The following is a 17621-nucleotide window of genomic DNA, read 5'->3' as shown; positions in this document are numbered from 1 at the left end:
TATTCTTCAGGAATCGCATATTGCATATTAGCGGATATTACAAAACGACAGGAAGGCCCACTTACACGTGGCACACCCTGCCTCACAAGTCATGTATAAAATTTCCACATCCCTTTCTATAATTTACAGAAAAATACAATTTAAATCAGGAAATGTAAATACCATAAATCTTCTTCATAGTCCATTTCTTCATATGCCTAAATATGTAATAACTTTTAAATAAGAAAACTTCATACATCAATTTACGTTACATAAACACTTCAGTTCTTTAAATGTTTTTGTTTACCTAAAATGATGACAAGATAAAATTTACATAACATTACATACATAATAAGGACTTCTGTTGCTTCACTGATTTCTGCTCACCAACGGCCACATCCTCCCCCCTCTTAAACTCGAGCACCGCTCGAAACAATTACTTTTTTAACTTTCACTGAGGGGGTTGTGACCACACATCCTATCCGACACTTGACACTAGAACACTTCGTTCACTTCAGGAACGTCCATCCAGGTCGAAGATACACCAGGCGACCACCGGTATTGCTGACTAATGAAGGCGCAGACCGCAGCCGATGCCCACGACCTCCACACACGATCAGTCCCACTGAGGTCACCAGTAAAGCTTCTTTTCAGCTCACTCGAGCCGTGAACTGACTTGTAACAGGCAGGGAATGTGGTGCTAGATTGCTAACTGCCACTTGTAAGAACAGCAGCCCACTCCATCGTCGGATCTTAGTGGTCAATAGGCACATAACAGCCTCCAAACAGGCATCACCACTGCAACAAAGACCAATCGGCAGCAGAAAACAGAAGACATTGGAAACGCCATCGTCTGACCATCCAGAAGAGCTTTTAAAATTATGAAGGGCTGAAGGGTGGATTTTGTATTTTTCTTCTTAATGTAACTAAATCATGAGCACCAAACCGGTGACTCCATGAGATTCCTTATGGAAGTTTCCTCCCACAGTAACACAGGAATTCTCCAGCCCCCTAGGCAAGCGCTATTTACACTGACAGACAGAGCAAATGCAACACCAAGAAGGAGTGGTTCGAAAGGGATGAAAGTTGGGGAAAAAACAGAGATGGCACGGACGAATAATTGATGTTTATTTCAAACCGATATGCAGGTTACACAATGCACACGGCATCGACTCAGTAGGATGTAGGACCACCGCGAGCGGCGATGCACGCAGAAACACGTCGAGGTACAGAGTCAATAAGAGTGCGGATGGTGTCCTGAGGGATGGTTCTCCATTCTCTGTCAACCATTTGCCACAGTTGGTCGTCCGTACGAGGCTGGGACAGAGTTTGCAAACGGCGTCCAATGAGATCCCACACGTGTTCGATTGGTGAGAGATCCGGGGAGTACGCTGGCCACGGAAGCATCTGTACACCTCGTAGAGCCTGTTGGGAGATGCGAGCAGTGTGTGGGCGGGCATTATCCTGCTGAAACAGAGCATTGGGCAGCCCCTGAAGGTACGGATGTGCCACCGGCCGCAGCACATGCTGCACGTAGCGGTGGGCATTTAACGTGCCTTGAATATGCACTAGAGGTGACGTGGAATCATACGCAATAGCATCCCAAACCATGATGCCGCGTTGTCTAGCGGTAGGGCGCTCCACAGTTACTGCCGGATTTGACCTTTCTCCACGCCGACGCCACACTCGTCTGCGGTGACTATCACTGACAGAACAGAAGCGTGACTCATCGGAGAGCACGACGTTCCGCCATTCCCTCATCCAAGTCGCTCTAGCCCGGCACCATGCCAGGCGTGCACGTCTATGCTGTGGAGTCAATGGTAGTCTTCTGAGCGGACGCCGGGAGTGCAGGCCTCCTTCAACCAATCGACGGGAAATTGTTCTGGTCGATATTGGAACAGCCAGGGTGTCTTGCACATGCTGAAGAATGGCGGTTGACGTGGCGTGCGGGGCTGCCACCGCTTGGCGGTGGATGCGCCGATCCTCGCGTGCTGACGTCACTCGGGCTGCGCCTGGACCCCTTGCATGTGCCACATGTCCCTGCGCCAACCATCTTCGCCACAGGCGCTGCACCGTGAACACATCCCTATGGGTATCGGCTGCGATTTGACGAAGCGACCAACCTGCCCTTCTCAGCCCGATCACCATACCCCTCGTAAAGTCGTCTGTCTGCTGGAAATGCCTCCGTTGACGGCGGCCTGGCATTCTTAGCTATACACGTGTCCTGTGGCACACGACAACACGTTCTACAATGACTGTCGGCTGAGAAATCACGGTACGAAGTGGGCCATTCGCCAACGCAGTGTCCCATTTATCGTTCGCTACGTGCGCAGTACAGCGGCGCATTTCACATCATGAGCATACCTCAGTGACGTCAGTCTACCCTGCAATTGGCATAAAGTTCTGACCACTCCTTCTTGGTGTTGCATTTGCTCTGTCAGTCAGTGTAAAATTTCAAAAGGAAAATTAAAAGACTAAAAGAAAATTTGCCGGAGTTTACTCTAGTACCCAAAATTTTTACAGATAATCCCAAATTGTATACCTAGATGAAGATCAAAATCTTACCCCAAAATACACATTACATTATATCTAACATAATTATAAATAACCCTTCCCATTACAACTAAAGTGACTTAACTATATTATTAACTACAGAACCCGAAAAATGGTGCGCACCAATTAATTAAAATTTGCTTACTACTAATTCCTTATAACTACCAAATTAAGTTACCGTGTGCATTCTTAAGGGACACTGGGACTGAGTTTTAAGCATATTTTATCAAATATTTTGATTTTTCGATTTTCACATAAGGCTCTACCCCTGACCATTGCGGATAAATTAGCGATATAATTTTCCACGTTCCGCCATTTTTAAAGGCACAGCGGGATATTTAAATGCCTGCTGCACAGCCATTTAAACGCCCCTTCCTCTTCGATTCTCACCGAACATTATCCTGCACACGCATTTATGCGTTTTTCATCACATAATTTTGAAATGTGGTGTATGGCACCAACACAGTACTGAAGGAGGAGTGTGTAAACCACATTGCTAAGAGAATGGGAAAAGGTTTGAGACAGATGCTACAAACTTGGAAAGTGAAGGGTGTGCAGTTAGGTGGCCATTCAGGTGGTCTTACTAATACTACAATTACCAAGCTTACCAGCTATTATAGGAATTATATTGTACAAATCACACTTAATGTTGCAAACATAAAAAACGCTATCTCTGCCACACTCTACTATTACATATCCACTGACAGTAAGCCCCAACATAAGAAATGCCCCCAAGGCTTAGATGATTGGTGCTTCTATAACAAAAGCATAGCAGAAGGTATGGTACCTCAGTCATGATAAAATGTCGGTAGAAATTTCTGAACCATTAGTGTGTAAGATTATGACTGTGTATCAGAGGCTGGCCTCTGATGAAGTACTATCCTGATGTGACCGTGGTACCACGCAGAATTAGAACGAAAGTCTACATTCTAGCATCTGGAGAAAGTGTCCAAAGGAAATTTTGTATCAAGAAAGAGACTTGAAACTGGTGTATGCAGTGCTGTGGCAGAGTTCAATAAAGGGTGCAGTGCAACAATACACTTGAAGTCGGATATCGAAAGAACTTCAGTCTCTCATGTGACAGAAAAATCAGTCCTTAGGCTGATGCTCGCAGAAAGTATGAAATACAGCGATCGTCCTCTGACAAGAAAAAAATCAACTCGACCAAAGGCGAAGGTCACAAAAATGAAGAAAGAGGCTGAAAAATGGAAGACGGAGAGTGTTACTTATGCTGGAGGATAGTTCTAATGAGTAAGTCAACTGACAACATTAAAAAATATGCATGACTTTAGAGAAATGCCATTTTCTCAGTTTCACATTTTCAGATGTATAAAATGTCATACCAATTACAGATATGATGCTATTACCTTGAAAATGCACATGAATATTCCTTAGTACGTTATCCATAAACGTGTGCATCACTTTCATGATTGAAATTCTGGTTTGCCTGTAAAAAATTTTCAAAACTTAAAATTTCAATAATTTTACAAAAAATAAACTTCAACAGGGGAAAAAGTCCTAAATAATACAATCTCAAAAACGATGCACAGTTTCATTTATATAAGAATAAGGTACTAGATCACTACTTAAAAAATGTGCTATCTGGATCGCTTTGATATGCTTAACATTTAGAATATTTGAATAATTTGCATATAAATATTGGAAAATAATTAATATCTATGAAACTAGTAAAGCTACACTGATCAAATTTAGTACAGGTATCCACAATAGTACATATCTTGAGCCAACCAAATATTAAGGTGATATCTTAATTTTTACAGGATTTAGAAATTTCAGTCCCAGTGTCCCTTAATCACCCAACATTAAGAAAAAAAAATCAAACAAATAAAAAGGAAGAATTTAAAATGTTGCAAGGGAACTCAAAACAACGAAACAAATACTAAATTACGTTGGCTTGCAACCACCTTCAATGAACTGAGGTTAGTAAGTCACTATTTATTACCATGTCATGTACTCATGAAATTTTTACATAGATAAACTCACATTACGTATTACGTGTCACACCAGTCCAATTGAGGCGCAATTAAGCCAGGAATATCAAATCAAAATCACATTACCGACAGGAACTCAAAAATGAAAAACAAAAGCGATGCAAGAGTGCACATGCAGACATCCAACTCACTGATATAAGAAATAAAAAGGTACAAGTACAACCTTCATACCAGAGATTACCAGACAACCACATGACACAGAAGACTACCAAGCTTATCTGTCCTTCGACATACACACAGACAACATCAAACCACCAAAACAAGTGCGACGATCCCTGAATCAGCATAACCAACCAATGGTAAAAGGCACGGACGACCTCAATACTGACTTCATCTCACATCACAAGAACACAGTACACATACACACACAAAAACACCCGTGCGATGACACATCAAGAAGTACCCACAAAATAAAAGGACAGAACATCAGAACATGACCTCAAGTACCCTTGAACTTATCACACGACAATGAGACTCTTAGGGCCAATATCGTACTCCTAGAAGAGGAACGGCCTCTCAGCACCTTAAGGTCTAAGTCTCAGTACACACACACATATATGCCTACCCAACGCACAATTATATTCAAAAATCGTAGGACAGATACAGCACAGCTACAAATTTAGAACCGTACTCAGTCTAGAGAATCCCATACTTCTACAAAATGAGTACATAAATTTAGAAGACACGAACCCGTAATGCAAGAAATTTTTAATATCGATAAAATCGAACAAAAGAAAACAAGCAGAAAAATTAACTGAATGGCTTAGCTAAATCACGATACCTTCAAAATTTCACTAGTGACAAATTTTAAATAACAGAAAGGAAAATCTTGACAATGTGCAGACCTACTATGAATTTAACAACAATTTATAGCTCAGCGTAAGAACACCAACATGAACATTTGCAGAAAATCTTCCTAGCAATCACTCTACAATAACAAGGGACATCATTTTCCATCCAGGCACCTAATACCAAGAAAAAGATTACGAGGAATCTCATACCAGATACACTAGATTTCCAACATGTCACGAGCACAAGTGCAGATCCGTAACCCGTCAAATTTGCCCATAATGAGCCTCAGCCTAGCTGGTCTAATAATATGGAGAGCACAGTTCTCCCTACAAGACTATCACAGTCAAATGTAGTACCATTCCTAGAAGTATAGGAAGACACGGGTTAATAAATATACGTGACAAGGAAACAGACACACGATGGAAAGGCGCAAGACAAACTAGGAAACTTTCGAAATTTTAGCAGCGAGTTGGGAAACAGTCACCAAAATAGTCCCATACCTAGTTGGAAACGAACCCAGATCCAGCAATAGACCAAAAACAACACATTACCGGAAATTTAAATTTAAACTGAGCTAAAACATGACGTAAAATTTACTTTAGAAGATCACACACGTAGAATGGTACCAAATATAACATACCAGGCGACAAGAAACAAAATTTAGAAAACAATTTGCCAAAACACGAGATTTACGAACAGGAAATCACTCGAAGAAATATATGAAACTTTACAACATAACCTCAAAATTGTTGCCGAAAATTTACCAAAAGAGAAATTACAGAAAAACTAAGGAAACTCCGTGCTAAATTTAACCAGAACACAATGATCACTGACAATTCACGCTACAATTTACGTGGTCTAGAAGGAAAACAACCAGAACGCGACACTCGATAACTTAGGATGTAAGGTGTGTACACTTCGCAGTGGGTCAAACGCTCAGCTGTTTTCAAGACACTTCAGCTGTTCAAGAGATAAACATGAATTCAAACACGGGAGTACAGTATCGAGACAATACACAGCATGATATCACGACGTAGTTTAAAACAACCGGAAATTACACAAATGTTACAATCGGAACACAAATGGAAGAAAACTAGACATAATCAAACATATTGAAATTTATCAAAGAAGACTTTCGGAACGCGAACACAGCACACGAAATGTGAAGATAGCACTTTACTACAAAACACGTGGTCAAGCGAAACCTTGCCACACAAGAAAATTTATTAAAATTAACGAAACCAAAAACTTGTTACAAATAGTGACGCACCACCTCCTCCAATCATTAATTACAAGTGAAACACAGCAACACAAGATTGCACATCGCGGAAGGAAAAACACGTGGTGAGATGAACTCGCACAAGAATCATGAAAAACAAGAACCGGGAATTACGAATACACACGGAACTCTTACAAACTATATTCAAACTTAAAAGATTTAAAATTAATTTTAGAAAAGTTAGCCAAGGATGATCATTGTAAGCCTTTGCTCCTTTCCATAACCACACTCTGCTATCAAATGTAACCGTTGGTTTCAAGTGTGTACATAAATAAAAATAATAATAGAAATAGTAAATAACATAATAATAAGGTAATACCAGTAGTAAATATTATAATACATAATAATATGACTAAGGAAATAGTGGCAGTGTATTGACATCAGAACATAGAAGCGTGACGAGTATCTTTTAAATACGCAATATTAAAGCAAAAATAGGAAACACTTACAGGCCTAAAATGTCAACTAAGAAGGGAAAGTGGAACATGCTGGAAGCCCTAATGAGGTCCATGGAAACGTATGACGTTATGGGGGAGAAAAGACTTACAATAATACACCCAACACACAAATAATTATTAAGGGAATGAACATACAATTATAAATGAACAAATAAATGAACTGCGGATTAACTGATACTTGAGGTACAACAAAAGATGTGTAAGGGAAACAAACTTTTCGGTAACGAACAAACTTTGACATGACGATTCAGAATTTACAGAATGAAAGGAGGCAACCTTAAACGACACAAAATAATTACATAATTCAAGAAGGAGTTACAGTTACTTACAATTACAACTGAAGTTAGAAAAGAAGGTCTGCCTCTGAAAACAACACGTTGCAGACTACCATAATCGCTAAGTCATATAAATGCTCTATTTTGGAAAATGTGGAAAACTAGAGGAAACTCCGGCACACGAGATGAACTTCAACATAATTACTGAATTTACATTAAGTGGGAATAAGAATGCATTTAAATAGCATAAGGCAAAAACGAAGCGTTTACCTTTGGCGGCTGACGACCCATTGCGGGACGGACGCAAAACGCGTCCGCCCGCTGTAGTGATCCAAATTCAAAGACGCGGACAAAGTGACTCGCATACGCGAGGAGCCACGAACAGGAAATAGAGTGATAACAAATGACCAAGAGCAACACTCCAGTTTGCCACATTCACCTATTAAAAATCCTAATATACTGACCAATAAAAACACTTGTACTTTTGACCAATGACAATATTCTTCAGGAATCGCATATTGCATATTAGCGGATATTACAAAATGACAGAAAGGGCCACTTACACGTGGCACACCCTGCCTCACAAGTCATGTATAAAATTTCCACATCCCTTTCTATAATTTACAGAAAAATACAATTTAAATCAGGAAATGTAAATACCATAAATCTTCTTCATAGTCCATTTCTTCATATGCCTAAATATGTAATAACTTTTAAATAAGAAAACTTCACACAACAATTTACTTTACATAAACACTTCAGTTCTTTAAATGTTTTTGTTTACCTAAAATGATGACAAGATAAAATTTACATAACATTACATACATAATAAGGACTTCTGTTGCTTCACTGATTTCTGCTCACCAACGGCCACAGTTTTTACAATTGTAGTGATATATCTGAAAGTTCAGGAGACGAACCTGTATCTGAAAGGAAACGAGGAGTGTAGACAAAGTCACATGCGTAATATTATTGGGAATGCAAGGGTAAAAGGAGAAGATTATATTTCTTATTCAGGCAAGGAAGTACCTGGTGTGAGCCCTACACTAATCTTTGTTATCGTTTGCTTTATGTGCCCATCAATATAAAGAAAATACGTGACCGAAATTCCTTAATACCTTACCTGATGGCATATGAACACTTTTATGACAGCATTTTACAATATCCTACTACAGAGACAGAATATGTTGTGGAGTTCGTTTATGAGGATTGATTACTTCCTGTCATGATGAGCAGGCATTGCTGATTTCATCCTTTTTATAATTATATTTGTATCAGCAATGTAGTCTAAACCTATTAAAATATTTTCTATTTTTCAAAAATATGGGTTTTATGACAAAATCCTTTCAAAATTCAAGAATTATCTCACAAAAATATTATTGCAACACTCGTTTATTTCAGAAACCAGTTAAGTGGAAAATTTTTCAGATTTTTTTACAGCAAAATTAATAAACACAAAATATTTTCCTTGGATAGAAAGTATTAAAAGATGATATACTTTCAAGCTAAAATATTAAAACCCCTACCATAACATTTTGTCTGATGCTAGACGGTTTTTATCATTTTCGAAAAAATGACAGACTTGGCGCTTTACTGGTTTCTGAAATAATCGATTCAATTAATAAGGCTGACAATTGTCATCCGTGCGATCACTTGAGTTAGAATTTACAGTGCGAGCAGTGCAGTATTAAAATACTCACAGCTAAACCAAAGTACATCTTTACACTTTCTGAAAAGATGCTCTACAGGGCTTCTTGAAAAAATACCTGAAAATAGCTGCACCACCTCAGGATGAAAACACTAGGTTACTTTACGGTAGCTGAGGTCAGGTGATTATGATTATGATTATTATTATTATTATTATTATTAAACACTAACTCATTGTGAACATTCCCAGCAGTGTTGGATATTGTAGGAAATGTTTGATATCTTTGTTAGTACTGGAGGTGGAGAAGCTACTGGTTCTATTGTAGTAGAACTGAAAATGTTATCTTCATTATCACTTTTTTTTCTGTTCCTGGTTCCATAAAATTTTGATTACTAGAATGTAACAATTACAATTCTATTTAAAGAAGTAAAAATTACATTTTGTAATAAGTAATTATTACAAGTAAAAATAACTAACAAAGTATTTATTACAAGTAGTTGCATTACATTTACTCAATTACTTCCCAACTCGGATGTTGGCATGTAAAAGATCTCTGGCAACACATTAGGTGCTGACCCATCAAAAATTAATTAGAAATCCACCAATATGTAGCCCAAGAGAGATTTGTGTTACTCTGCCATCTGGTATAGTAGAACAGAATGTCAAAGCAGACAAACAAGCAGCGTACATGGTGTCAAGTTAATATACCTGCACGTGGTAGTTGAGTCCGCCTTCGTAGCGAATTCCAGCAACTCTGCATCAAAATATAGTCTCAAAATCTGTACAGGAGACATTCCCTGCAGACTGAAAGTCAGGTGTTCAAGAAATATTTCCTTTTTTTTTTTTTTCCTCCAGCTGGCTTAACTAGAGGCTCAGCAATATCCTCTTCTTCTCCCAAATGTTGGCTATCACTAGTATTAAAAACAATGTCGGCACTACCCAAAAGTTGGCAGTCAGAAAGAATATAAGCAAGAATCCCACTGTTTTCCTAGCATTATTATCTACCCTCCCCGGGGGAACCGGGTTCGATTCCCAGTACTGCTAGAAATTTAAGATTGGCAGGAGGGCTGTTATGTGATTAAATGGTAGTTGCAGCTCACCTCCATTTGGGGTGTGCCTGAAAATAGCTGCGCCACCTCAGGATGAAAACATGAGGTTACTTTATGGTAGCTGAGGTCAGGTGATGATGATTATCATTATTATTAACAACTAACTCATTGTGAACATCGCCTACTGCTTCTTAGTAAGATCTCTTTTATCTTTATTCTTTTATAACTTGCTTTACGTAACACCGACACATGTATGTCTTATGGCGACGATGTGATAGAAAAGGGCTAGGAGTGGGAAGAAAGTGGCTGTGACCTTAATTAAGGGATAGCCCAGCATTTGCTTGGTGTGAAAATGGAAAACCATCTTCAGGGCTGCCAACAGTATGGTTTGAACCCCCTATCTCTTGAATGCAAGCTCTCAGCTGCGTGACCTTAACCACATGACCAACTCACTTGGGCAGACCTCTTTGAAGGACCAGTGCTGTAACCTGACAACAGTTGGCACAGCTATAAAAATTACAGTTCTGGAGAAAATTTTGGGTCTGAAACATTGTTCAATTATGCATATTCTTAGTGCTAAGAATTCCAGCAACTCTGCATCAAAATATAATCTCAAAAATCTGTACAGGAGACATTCCCTGCAGACTGAAAGTCAGGTGTTCAAGAAATATTTCCTTTCTTTTTTTTTTTCTCCAGCTGGCTTAACTAGAGGCTCAGCAATATCCTCTTCTTCTCCCAAATGTTGGCTATCACTAGTATTAAAAACAATGTCGGCACTACCCAAAAGTTGGCAGTCGGAAAGAATGTAAGCAAGAACCCCACTGTTTTCCTAACCATAGTCTTCATCACAATGAGTATTTATTTCTGGATGTTCTATGAATATACACTCTATATCAACAACTATATCATCTGATTCAATAATAAGAGATACCTGAAGAGTGAAATACCTATCAGAGTATATCATCCTCCTCCTTCAGCTCCTGCCAGGTCGAGTCATTTATGGCACTTTGACATCTTCCTCTGTCCTTCCACCATTCCTCTTCCCATTATTTTGTCCCAGTCCAGGTTTCTTTTTCTTGCACTTCTCTTTATTGAATTGATCCATCTTTTTCTAGGTCTCCCTCTTGCTCTAGAACTTCATCTCCATTATCTGTTTGGGTATTCTTTCCTCTTCCATCCTCTTTACATGTCCAAATTCTCTCATTTAGGTTTTCCCATTCTGACCTCCTTTCTTACATCTTTGTTTCAAAATCTGTCTTTCCTATCATACTTCTTAGGGATTTAATTTCACTGGCTTGAATTCTACTCTCCTCCCTACATTTCACTGCCCAGGTCTCAGCCGCATAGGTCTATATGGTGTATAATACATTTTGTACATTACTTCATTATTCCAAACAAGATTTCTTACACTCTGGTAGAATGCAGTGCCCTGTTGCACCCTCTTGCTAATCTCCATGTCCAGTCTTGTATTCTGCATTAATTCACTCCCTAGGTATTTGAAACAGTCAACAATTTCAAGGCTTTGACCACCAATTTTCACAATGTCTTTCCCTTGTTTTTCTCCTCTTGATATCACCATGGTATTGATTTTCTCATGCTTTTCTCAGAGGAAATGATAAGATATAATTAACAAATAAAATAAAAATATTTGGCCCGATAAAAAATTCATCGATGTTTCCAATCTACGGAAGAAAACAGTTTCTGTTGTAGGTTATACGTATGTTCATGATGTTATTCCTGAAGCATGAAACACTGCAATATAAATGCTATATATATATATGTACAAACCCAGTGAATATATATTTAAAAATAACATTAATGAACGAAAATAATTATTTGCTAACAGTTATGCTATCCTTTAAATTTGCCTACTTGCTACAAAAATTATAATTTTAATATGATGGTCTTACAATATGAAAAACAGCTACGGTATTAAAGAAGAGGTGCTCGAAGTTTCAGTAAATTATACAATATGAGGGAAACTATAGCCACTTACTTGAGGTGCAATATCATTTCTTTGGCCCTCGAAATAATGTCAACTTTTAAACTTTTCTGTAATCCTAACAAATCACTTCCCACAGTGAAGCTAGCACTAGAATGCAGTATCTCTGTTGATGAGGCATCACTGTCTGCTAATGTACATCGGCAGTTGTGACTACTTTTGTCTGTAGTGCGTCTTGTGGAACCAGTACCTCGCCTATGTGACGTACAATCTGTATGTATCCACGTCTGCATACAACGTGTCACAGTGGTGACTGCACGGCCATTATGTCTGGCTATATGGTGAGCTGACCATTTGGTTTCCTGCATTCCAACAATAGACTCTAATACGATGCACTGACGTCTGGCTTGTAACACATTCGGTTCTAACCACTGGTTCTATGGTCATTTTACATGCTGACCTACTATTGATTATAACTATGACTGCTCCCAACATCAAGTATTGAAGCAACATTTCTGTTGCTTCTCTAGAATCATTTACATTTCACTGTTCATACACTATGTGGCCTTGATGTTACTGTAAAACGGATGACTCTTTATGGGGGTATTAATTTTCATGTCCATCAGTGTTCGTATTATTTGTTGCCTAGTAACTCAAAGATAAATTAATAAAACATTTACAGGAAATAATTTTTTCATTCATACCTAATGTCACAGGAGGGCATAATTTCAAGGAAAGGTGGATAAAATGGCAAAGCATCTCATCTCATGGTAAGCACAGTCTATCTAAATGCTTGCTGTTTTACACTTCATTAGAGTTATGAACACACATACACATGCCAGTAAGCAAAACTTCAATATTTATTTTACTTTTAAGTACATAACACGGAAATATATAAAACAAAATTGCATAATAAACAATAAGAGAAGATGTAAAGTATACATTCCAAATTCACAGATGAAGAAAAGTAAGGGGAAACAATCCCATTTGTTTGTTTTCAGAAGTTGACTATTGAGCAAATTTAAAGTGCTTAATGATGAAAGGAACAGTAAACATACATTTGCAGTAGCAGTTTGTGAACTACGCTGCTCAATGAACGATGACAGACGAATGTGAACATTGATTAGTTGACTGGTTAATGATCCCAATTCAAGTTTGTTCAAAAAAAAGTTCTCAGATGAAATTTAAAAAAGGATGAAAGGAATAACAAAAATTTGATTACAGAATACATTAAAGAAAGAAAAAAAGAATAATAGATGGTGAAGAAAAATGCACAGAGTTTACTAAAGGTAACCTGATAATGTGGCTGTACTAATTCAAATAGATGATACAAACATGATTTCAAACATAAATATTCTTACTAATAAATGATTGCATTGAGAATATACAACAGAAAATTTCATTTCAAAAAATACTTCTTCTGAGAGCAGGAAAACAGGTATTTTAGCATCTCCACTCAGTGTCAACAAAATCAAGGGGACATGCTTACATAGCTATACCCCAGTCTAAAAAATAAAAGGAAGAGTTACTGTAAGACTCATACAATTTTACTGGCCTTTGGAACCATTTTTAAACTCTCTAACAGGCCACAGAATTGTAGAATGTCTTATAATGTTTCCTTTCTCCAGGAAGTTGTGAAACATTTCTTTTTCAGTATACATATATATGTTCTATGAGCACTCACTCACTCACTCACTCACTCACTCACTCACTCACTCACTGACTCACTCACTCTCTCCCCAGATAGATATATATGTCAAATCACTGCAAATATATATATTCCCAGTAATTGTAATTCCCTTACATTTATTAGCATCACATATGCAGTCTTAAAAAAAAATATTTCTACAATACAAGAATGTCACAGCCATGTTTAATCAACAAGTATCTGGTTGGCTACCAATCATGTAAAACCATTATAGGAGTTTCTACAGAAATGCTGAGTGTTAGGATGCCCCAAATTTGAATTTAGTACAATGACATATTTGAAAAATAATAAGCATGAATAGTTAAAAAGAGATGCAGGATATCGCAATAAAATTAAAATAGTTGGTGAACATATATTAAAAACACACAAATGAATGAGAGAATACTTTTTTAGTAAAAATACAATTTAAATTAGAACTGTTCAACAAAGTAAATAACAGGCCCTTATTAAAGGATATTAGCTCAATGAATAAACAACTTTGCTGGACAAAAACTTAATAACCAGGAATGCATTTACAACATTTCACCAGAAGTTCCATTGAAATCTGCCAAATTTCTAAAAACTTGAGAAAAACTAAAACTCTATTTCATTCCATTGGTTATCCTTCAGACTAAAGTCTGTGTAGGTTCATTCACAGGTTCCAGTCTAGAAACTCAAGAATAACAGCCGAGAAGAATTACTGTGCTGACCACACAACACCTCATAATCTGTAGGCCTTCGGGCTGAGCAGCAGTCACTTGGCAGGCCCTGGCCCTTCGGTGTTGTTGTGCCACAGGGTGTGGTTCATTCATAAGTCATGGCAACTATTTTTTTCTACATAAAATATGCCAGCATTGGAAATCTAATACATAAATTTGTAAGTCTGCGGCATGTACTTTGTAATGTTACCACCAGATGGTGCACGAGTAAACTAATCTGGAAGTTATCACACTCCCAATGTCAGCTGATAGGCAAAAGCAGTATGAAATGAAAACAACCAATCTTGAACAGCACATAAACTTCAAGATAGCCATTCTTCACAGCCATACTGCATAAGAGGACTTAAGTGCAGGGAATATTTCTCATTAGTGGGTTAAAAACTTCACGATTGTTCCGTATTGAACTGAGAATCACAATGAAATATATTAAGTTTAAAGGTTCCACCTTTTCAATAAAATACAATTCCGTTACACAAAATTATGTCACATCATATTTATTACGGTACCGGTTTCGACACATGCTTAGTGTCATCATCAGCCAATCTGATAAAACGAGCAAGAAAACAAAATAAATATGACAATATACACACATATGGTACAAGAACATATAGAGAGTATTCCACTTAAAAGTAAGTTCTAGATAAAAAATAGACAACAAAGTTTAAAAACATGAAATTTCTAGTTGTAATGGGTTAACAACATAATATTGTTGATTAATCTTGATGTGAAGATTAAAGTCACTCATTCTAATGCTGAGTTTTTGATTAAGTGCAAGTTAAAGATTGAATAACATATTAAAATCTCAATGATTGTCTTGTTGTAAAGTACGTCTCAAAGAAGAGAAGAAACTGTATAGTGTTGTTGTTTAGCAGAGCCTTCTGAGCTTTTGTTGTTCTGACACATCAAGAGGTGGAAATATATATACATGAAGGTACTTTTGATATTGTTTAGGACCAAGGTTTCTCAGTCCAATGCGGAGCGTGAAGCCTAAAGAAAGGAGGCCTAATTAAGTATGCAAAAGACGTAAAGAGGCAAGACAAACAAAGGGGAAAAGAAAGACAGAAGAAGGACTTACTATGATATGAGGCTCACCTTTTTCTATGCCATGAAGCTTGACGTATGGAGAGGAACTGAGAGTCGAAGCGTGTGTGGAAGCAAGGACGGAGCTAAGGCAGGAGTAGGAGGAAGAGGAGAGGGAACTAGGGAATAGGGATGAGGGGAAGGTGTTCAAAGTGGATCAGGGAGGGGGCGATGTGGTGGGGGCAAATAGCGCGAGAAGGTATTGTGTATGGCATGAAAGATCAAGCCCTGACTTGAAAACTTGATGTTTTTAAAAACTGTAATGATAACATCAAAGAGGATGTTGGATTTCTCTGATATGTCATTTAAGTTTAAATTGGGGTTAAAAACTGATCAAGATGTATATAACAGTTTTCAGTGGCATCAATCTTCACATCAAGATTAATCAAGAATATTACGTTGTTAACCCATTACAGCTAGAGGTTTCATGTTTTTAAACTTTGTTGTCTATTTTTATCTAGAACTTTCTTTTAAGTGGAATACTCGATATATTTTCTTGTACCATGTGTGTGTATATTGTTGTATTTATTTTGTTTTCTTGCTCGCTTTATCAGATTGGCTGATGACACTAAGAATGTGTCAAAACCGGTACCATAATAAATATGTTGTGACATAATTTTGTGCAACAGAATTGTATTGTATTGAAAAGATGGAACCTTTAAACTTAATATATTTCATTGTCATTAGTGGGTGTCACACCACTTAACTTGGATAGAAATAAAAATTCTAGACTCGCGTTAGGAAGGGGCAAGTTCCAATTCCTGTCTGAAAGCCCGGTTACTAGTGCCCTGAGAGAAGTGCCAAAAACCTGTTGGGGGATACAATCATAAAAAGTCTGTCAAAAATAAACATCTAACACTAGACAGAATGTAGATTCTTTTATAAGTATGAACATTTGACAAATCTAGTGCGTCTTCAAGTAGAACCATTGAAATATGGCCTGTCTCCTTCCAACTGTTAAAGCCACTCTACTTTATGACTGCTGTGGTTTCCCTAAACAATGTCAGGCTAATGCGATGAGAAGATGGTCCCTTAAGCAAGTTCACCGCCAATTGCTTTTTCGGGGCTCACTCTAATTACCACAAGGACAGGATGTTAAAGCAAAGATCCATAGGTATGATGTAGCCACCAGTTCGCGAGGTACTGTTTCTTGAAAAACACTTGATCGAGGATTTAGCATTGATGGGACTGAAATTTCAGAACAGGTGATGTGGGAACCTCGAGGAATGGACAATGAAGGATTTTTAAAACATGATTTAATTAGGATGCTCACGGCAGGGTGCGAAATCGCAGGGGGGAAGGGAGGGATTTCCCCCCCCCACTAAAATTGCCCGGGGGTGATTCTTTCATTATAAAATAATGAGGAAAATTTAGAACACATTCAATTTATTACTGAAATTCATAATTTTTACTGTACATATTTTCATAAAACATCAGCAATAATTCAAATGGCTGCCAGACCTTGAGCAATGAAACAACGCAGCAGTGGCAATCCAGACCTGTAGTCTATTATTCATGTTTCACTCTGACAAGTCCATCGCAAACCTGGGAAAAAATATAAATTACTTGAAGCCCTCCTTTGTCATTGCTCTAAGTAGCTCGAGCTTACACCTCTCCTGTACTTCTTGGAGAGGGTGTGTTTCTGATAGGTAGCCAATAGGACAATATTCACTTAAGCAGTGTAAAACCGACAAATTTGTTCAGTCAAAACCTAGCCCTGATAGAGGAAGGTTCCACTAATAAAGGAATAAATCAGGACAAATCGCGCCTTGTCTGGCCTTTCTTAAGAAAGTGACAGTCTCTCATAAACTTCTCAGCTGACTGGAATAACGTTCTATTGGTTATCGTTCTCGTTATAACAACAAAATTCAAACAAAAAGATCTTAAATTTACATCTTCTGGGGGGGGGGGTAATTAAATTACAGAGGATTTATAACCCCCCCCCTGCAAAATACTGCCTGAAATAAGTTAATCTCTATGTTCCTCCTCCCCCCCCCCCCATCATTTATTTCTGATTTCGCACCCTGGCTCACGGTACCTCGTAAGTCAAACGAACAATCCAGGAAAATGTTTCCAGGGACGGATAATCAAGGTTCCACTGTCTACGCACACACGAGTTGAATAGGACCATATACACAACAGAGTACA

This window comes from Anabrus simplex, chromosome 2 (assembly GCF_040414725.1).
Source record: "Anabrus simplex isolate iqAnaSimp1 chromosome 2, ASM4041472v1, whole genome shotgun sequence".
Classification (NCBI taxonomy): Eukaryota; Metazoa; Arthropoda; class Insecta; order Orthoptera; family Tettigoniidae; genus Anabrus; species Anabrus simplex.
This window is presented reverse-complemented; position numbering follows the sequence as displayed.